This window comes from Pipra filicauda, unplaced genomic scaffold (genome assembly GCF_003945595.2).
Source record: "Pipra filicauda isolate LSUMZ 115617 unplaced genomic scaffold, ASM394559v2 scaffold83_size3615187_pilon, whole genome shotgun sequence".
NCBI lineage: Eukaryota > Metazoa > Chordata > Aves > Passeriformes > Pipridae > Pipra > Pipra filicauda.
The window spans coordinates 3552365-3559626 of record NW_024105020.1 but is presented as its reverse complement, the minus strand read 5'-3'; the positions used below and the strand labels follow the sequence as shown (position 1 = coordinate 3559626).

At 45.4% G+C, this 7262-nt stretch overlaps 1 protein-coding gene across 3 annotated transcripts in view; it reads left to right on the top strand.

The window, feature by feature from the left end:
- The first annotated feature begins 230 nt into the window (after nucleotides 1-230).
- The window catches only part of UBE3A (ubiquitin protein ligase E3A), a 56507-nt gene continuing 49475 nt past the window's right edge, over nucleotides 231-7262 (top strand). For 2 of the 3 annotated variants that reach the window (XM_027718137.2, XM_027718138.2), the window contains exons 1-2: nucleotides 231-620; nucleotides 4387-4476. The gene's annotated coding sequence lies outside the window, so the exon portion shown is untranslated. The remainder of the gene's footprint in view (nucleotides 621-4386; nucleotides 4477-7262) is intronic. The other variant, XM_027718139.2, reaches the window with a different exon arrangement.

Genomic DNA, 7262 nt, shown 5'->3' with positions numbered 1-7262 from the left:
GGCTGACAGCCGCTCTACTGACGGAGAGGAGCCCCGGCCCATCCCACCACCTCCCCCTTGCCCTCTTCCAACATGGCGGCCTTCGCCTCGCATGAGTGAGTGCGCAGGCGCCGCCCCGCCTCGCCCTTTCCGCCGGGCGCCGCCGCAAGCGCACAGGGCCGGAAGGCGCCGGTCTGGCCACTCTCTATGGTTCCCCTCGGTGGGTAGCGCGCCGCCGCCTCGCCTCGCCTCGCCTCGCCTCGCCTCGCCCCCGCCCGCGCTGCACGCCGGGACACGGCCGGTCCTCCCTGCCTCCCTCCCGCCCCCCCGCGCGCCCCGAGCCTGCGCCGCGCCGACATCCGCGTTGTCCCAAGATGGAGGCGCGGGGCTCGCGCTGAGCGCGGCCCGGCCCGGCACAGCAGCAGGAGCAGCAGTAGGAACAGGAGGAGGAGACGCGCCCGCCCGGCCCGGCCGCCTCTCCCTCTCCGCCCCGCCAGGCCGCGGCTCCGGCGGCACCTGCAGCAGCGGCGGCGGCGCCTCCTCCTCGCCCGCGGCCCGGCCCCGAGCGCGGCGCGGCCCCCGCATGAGCCCGGGCGGCGGCGGCGGCGGGAGCGCCCCGGAGCAGCAGCCGCGGCGCCCAGGTCCGTGTGGGTACCGCGCAGGGTGGGAGCGGGGATGGCGCCTGGTTCACGCCGACCCTGGAGGGGAGGGAGTCGCGGGAGAGGCGGCCTTGCCCGCTCTCCGCCGCCAGGGTGGGGAGGGCGGACGGGAGGCAGCGACCCCGGGGTCCTCTCCCGCTCCCCGGGAGGCACACGGGTGTGGAGCCGCCCCGGCGCTCCCCAGGAGCGGGAAGGCCGGCCGGGCGGGTGGCTCCGGGCTTCCCCCGCCCCCCCGGGAAACCGGGTTCGCCGGGCGACCTTGGATGAACCCGCCTGCCCTGCCTCCGCTGCCCGGCCCGGGGCTGCTCCGCGGGACTGCCCTGGGCATAGGCCGGTTCGTTACCATCGGCGCGGCCGGTGCGGTAACGGGAAGTGCTGCGAGGGTCTCTGACCAGTGTGCAGGGCCTGCTTCACAAAGTGGCTCCGTTCACTTGCTCGTGTTACCTCCTGCGCAGCCTGAGGAGTTGGGTCTGCTCACCTGTGCGCAGGCAGCCTTGATGATGCATGTGATCGGTCGCTCCTGATTGCGGGTCTTTCTGGGTTTCAGTTTTTAAGCAGTATTTCTCTTAAAGGATGTTATGGTTCACTGTTGATTTGTAAATCAGATGTCTAAGACGATGTGTTGTGGTCGTTCAGAAGTTACTACTGCTTAGGAAACAAAACATGTTCCACGACTCTACTTTAAGTGGCAGGAACCTGTAATCTATAGACTTGCGGTTATTCCTTTTTTGTTTTCCCTCCAGTTAATGAAAATACTTGTTTGTATTTCCTTCTATGTAATGTGTCTGATGTTCTAACTGAGACAAACCACGTGTCTTACACATCACTTCAGGGATGCTCCCTCTGTCTGTGTTGAAACTTACCTGCCTCAGTAGGAGTCTGCAGACCTGAAGCCCTGTGAGAACTTGGCTTCTCAGATTGGTTCTGTCGAGCATCTTGCACGTCTAGCAAAAACTTGCTGAGTGGAAAATTGTACCCAATTTTTACTTTGATTTCCTAACAAAGTAAGACCTATGTGGTTGTATTGTCAGTTTATCTTTTGTTTTTCTGACTGGCTGACTGGTTTGAAAGGGAGAGGTCTAAAAGATAAGATTAAGTTCCTAATTCATGCAGATAGCATCCACTTAAAGAGAGATTCCCTGCTAAGGGAGAAGCTACACTCTTAGAGGTTGTACTGTGTTGTTAAACATCTATGACTGGTGGGGGAGAATAATGCAGGTGGTGAGAGGTACCTCTTGATAAGAATGAAAACTGCTGGGAAACGGGCTTTACACTTCTCACAAACTGCTTGGTTTGGATGGTGGCACTGAATACTCTGTGCCCTTTTATCATGGAAGCAGTTTAAGGTACTTTTGAGAAATTGGAAAACATGCTAAAACTCAGTTTAATGAGTGTGTTGAATTGAAAATATTAAATGTGCATTGCTAAACTGCTCTGGATATGTGAAGAAAACTATCACTTATGTTTGTCTTTTAAAACAGATGTAGTTTGCAGTGCTTATGACTTGTCTTCCTTATAGTAATATTCTGTCAACTCAATACAGAAAAACATTCAAAGAAGACCTAGTCCACTGCTTAGGTTTACAAAGCTGAAAAATACCTTTAATTGAAATTATTTCTGTGCAATATTATAGATGCTTCATCTCTTTTACAAATACCTTCCATTCTGCTGTAAATGTTTGCTGTTTAATGTAGCATCTTTCCTAATGGAATTAACAAGTTAATTTTGTTTATCAGAGTTCTTTGCTCTTTCTCTTCACTGGAGTGTCCTGAGTATATCCTAGGAATTTAGAAACAAAACCACCAATTTGGCAATATCAGCAGTTGATTTGTTTGGGTTCGTTTTGGGATATGGTTCTGTGACCGTGTAGAAAAAGCCAGGCTTGAAAAAGCAGAGACTTTTTCACAGGAGTGTGCTTCAACGCCTGGATTTCTCAGTCCAAGTTCTCCTCAGAACTCTGAAGTTGTGTGTGTTTAATCCTTTTTTTTCAATACCAAACAAAACTTATTTTTTTTTTTTAATTGCTGCTGTTGCTTAAAAACTTGCAAACAATGATTCTTTTGCGAATGGACTTGAAATTAGATGTATATGTTAAATACATATAGGGATGTTCTCAGCTTGTTAGAGCACCTTGAGATTGTCCCTATTCTAATTGACTCAAGAAAATAAAACAGGTTCTTTTTCATATAATTTAACTTCTCTTTCAAAAATATGAAATGACATATGTACCACAGTATCAAATCATTATGTTTCATTATGATTATGTCCCTTGTTGACATTTTCTTCACTAGTTCTCTGAATTCTCAGGTTCTATTTACCGAATAAATAATAGGGGTAGAAATATCTTTGAGTTTTAAGTAATAAACATGCTTAATTGTGAACATATTTAAGTATATAACATTTTAATAAACAATAATTAGTGTAGTACATGATATGACACTTATGATGAAATTAATTTAGTGATTACCATTTGTAAATATGCATCATCTTAATTTTGGCTGTGCAGGAAAGAATTTTCTTCCACCCTCTGCTACTTTTAGTTTCAGTTTACTTAGTGACTGTCCAGAGAGAATTCATCTTTTTTAAGCACAGGAAATGTCTTTCTCCTTCCCCACACTGATGTATTCATACACCTGAAGATAAAAGCCACTAATTTTTAAAAATAGAACATGCAATTGAGGGAAAAGGGGACAGAATTCATGAAGTATGTAGGCATATATCTCATTTCCAGCATCAGTCTTCATTTCTGGTACTGTGGGCCGGGTCTTCACTCTAATTAATGAACTGATATTGATTTTTAAACAAAGGAAGCGTGTTTTACAATTTTTCTGAATTATCCTGTATATTTAAGGTAGTTTTATAGTTCCATAGAGAAGCAGTGTTGAAAAGTTTCCTGTCATTAATCAAATTCTGATTTGTACATGGAAGGAGAGGGTTAATAAATTTGTTACCAGGGTCTGTAACAAAAAAATCTAGAGTATGTTGTTTACTTAAAAAAAAAATTACTCCTTCCCCCCTCCCAGAAATGTGCTGTAAGCGTTGCTAAATAGCTGGTTCCCAGAGACAACAGCAATGAGCAAATCTCTTGTTTGAAGTTAATTTTGTCACCTTAGATACTTTGACCTCGGCGTTTACTGCATTAACTTCTGGTATTTGCAGGCAGTGCCTGACAGCCTCATAAGGTTGTGTTGTCCATGAATAAAAGTTTGGGAAAAAGCTGGTTCGTATGAATACTGATGTGTCTAACATACCTGGTTGGTTAGCAGAAGGCCAGCAAATACAATCTAGAGGTAACATTTTGTAACGAAGCCACACTTCAGTAGCTGCACCAGCTGGTGACACATTTCTTCAGAAAATAACCTCATAGGAGAAACATGAAAAAGAAAATGAAACAATGTTGAGATCCAGGTTTGGCAATATAACACGTGACTAAATAGCACTTTAAATTGCTATTTTTGAATAGTTCCACCTTGCTGCGGCTAGGAGTGACAGAACTTATGGACAAAATAACTTACTGGGTGCAAAATTACATTATAAATTAAATATTACCACGGTGTTCTGTCTCAGAAAATACTCTTATGAGTGAATGTCTTAAAGGAAGCATTAACTACTTCTTACTTACCTTAATAGGTTGAGCCTGCTTCCCTGTATTATGCAAACTGATGAATGGAGGAAGGGGGTGGAAGTCAGTCTTTACCAATATTCTTTCCATGATCATCCTGCATGGCTCTTTGCCCATGTTTTACAGAGTGGTGAAGAATTAGGAGAAGCTGCAGTTGTTCAGCTGAGTGGAACTAAATGGGTGACTTCCCTCTGGACCCTCACTTCGCTGTTTTAGGTAAGAGGGGTGATTTGCTTCTTTTGAAGCAACTTGCATTTTCTTAGAGCAGAAGTGTATGTGTTTTAACAGAAGCTTCTGGTTAGCAAAGCAGAGGTTTGAACTTTTTTTTCAATCTGGTGGCTTGAAAGGGGTGTTCATAGCATGTAGCTGTCCCAGTACTTTCATTGAAAAGTGTTGCTGTTTGCATCCATTCAAATAACTTTAAAAACATGCTTCATATACTAACATGATTTCATTTTGAGGATCGTGCTTACCTTATGTATTATGTCAAAAGTGGGACTGTCACCAGAGGTGGATCACAGCAGTGATGATTTAGGACAAACTTGAACTGGTGTACCAGTTGACTGCTTAATATGGAGTGTACTACTTTGTTTTTCCATAGACTTGGAATAGTTTGGATTGGAAGGGACCTTTAAATGTCATCTAGTCCAACCTCCCTGCAATAAGAAGGAACATTTTCAGCTAGGTCAGGTTGCTCAGAACCCCGTCCAGCTTGACCTTGAACGTTTCCAGGGATGGGGCATCTCCCACCTCTCTGGGCAACCTGTTCCAGTGTTTTACCACCCTGATTGTAAAAATTTCTTTTCTTATATCTAGTCCTCATCTACCATCTTTTAGTTAAAAATCGTTACCTTGTCCTGTCGTAGCAGGCCCTTTTAAAATGTTTGTCCTCATCTTTCCTATAAACTCCCCGTAAGTACTGAATGGCTGCAGTCAGGCTTCTCCAGATCCTTCTCTTCTCCAGGGTGAACAACACCAGCTCTCTCAGCCTTTCCTCACAGGAGAGGTACTCCAACCCCGTGATCATTTCTGTGGCCCTGCTCCGGACTTGCTCCAACAGATCCATGTCTTTCCTGTGCTGAGAACTCCAGAACTGGATGCAGTACTCCAGGTGGGGTCTCAGAAGAGTGAAGTAGAGGGGCAGACTCGCCTCCTTCAACCTACTGGTTCTGCTGCTTCTGATGCAACCCAGGATACATTCTGGTCCGCAAGCCATCAGTATCTCCAAGTCCTTCTCTGCACAACTGTCAATTCCCTCATCCCTCAGCCTGTATTGACACCAGAGGTTGTCCTGACCCAGGTTCAGGACCTTGCACTTGGACTTGTTGAATGAGGTTCCCATTGGCCCACTTTTCAAGCTTGTCCAGTTTCCTCCTGGTGGCATTCCGTTCCTCAGGCCTGTCAACCACATCACACAGCTTGGTGTCGTCTGCAGGTTTGCTGAGGGAGCACTAAAATCCCGCTGTCTGTCAGTGAAGATACTAAACAGTGCTGGTGCCAGTATGGACCCCTGAGGGATACCAGCTGCCATTGACATTCGTCTGAACATTGAACCATTGACCTTCTGCATGCAACCATTCAGTCAATTCCTCATCCACCAAGAGTCCAGCCATTAAATCCACATCTCTCCGATTTAGGGTGAAGGGTGTTGTGGGGGACCAAGTCAAAGGTCTTACACAAGTCCAGCTAGACAACATCAGTAGCCCTCCCCTTGTCCACTGGTGCAGTCACTGTATCATAGAACAGCACTAGGTCGGTCAGGCAAGACTTGCCCTTGGTGAAGCTGTGGTGGCTGTCTCAAATTGCCTCCCTGTCCTCCATATGCCTTCATGTTCAGTCCTTTTGTGACAAAATGTCAAAGCTGTGACCTAAATAATTAAAGACGAAATTTATGTGTAAACTATAGGATAGTTTGAAACCCGAAGGGAATTTGATCTTGATGGGTTGTGCATCATCCAGTAGGATCGCAAGCAGAAAATCATGGAACGTGTATTTGAGGTCTGTAGTTGCTGCATAACTATCTGGCAACAATTAGTCCATATAGTTTGCTTTTCATTCTGGTGTCATGTGAAAACTGTGACAGAACTTCTGTCTTGACTGAGATAGAGTTCTAGAGGTGAAACTAGTTCATCTCTACTTCACAGAGAAGACCACCATCTTTGTTTCCTTTGACAGACCCCTTTTAGGACTTGTTAATACTTTCTTGATAGTCATTACACCAAAGAAGTTGATGAAACGAGGAGATTAGGATGACAAACACTCCTCTCCCTTACCTTTAGGAGCTGTGCACAGAGGAGGCACAAGAGCGATCAGTATTGTGTTGCCAAGCTTGCACAGTGCTGAGAGATGCCAGGCTTGTCCAGGCAGCCAGTCTCTGGCATTACTTGTGTGCTCCTGCTCTGGTATGCTCTGTGGGACCCAGGCTGGAGCAGCTGCCGTTCAGCAGACTTGGGGTGTTAGAGGGTGGTGGAGTGGCTCTTAAAGGAGCTGAACTTCTGAAGTGGGACATATGTCAAAATACTTCAAGAAAGGCTATCATAGTTGTAGATGAATTTTTCTTTTGCGTTATGGTAGTCATGTGTTTGAGCTGACTACTGTAATGCTTAAAATATTTTTATTTTACAGTGTGGTGTTTTTCATTTTCTTAAAAGGAATCAAAAACTTTTGCAAAGCTAGATAATACTGAAGAAGTTTACCACTACCGTATAATTTCTGTTTCTAGTACAATGTGTCATCTTTCTTATTTGTATAGCCATATTCAGGTAATGATTGCTTTTTTTTTTTTCATAGTGAAATCTCATGTCCAAAGTCTTGGTGATGAATATTATGGTTTACTATGTGTATACACCCTACTTTATTTTTAGAAAGTCCAAGGTATACCAGTGTACACTGACTGAGTAGCTAAATCCAGGCATGTTTCAGCTGTTGTAGGAAAATTTGCTCATTGTAGATAATAGAAATACATACTTAAGAGTCCACACAACCTGCAAATCCCATCAGAA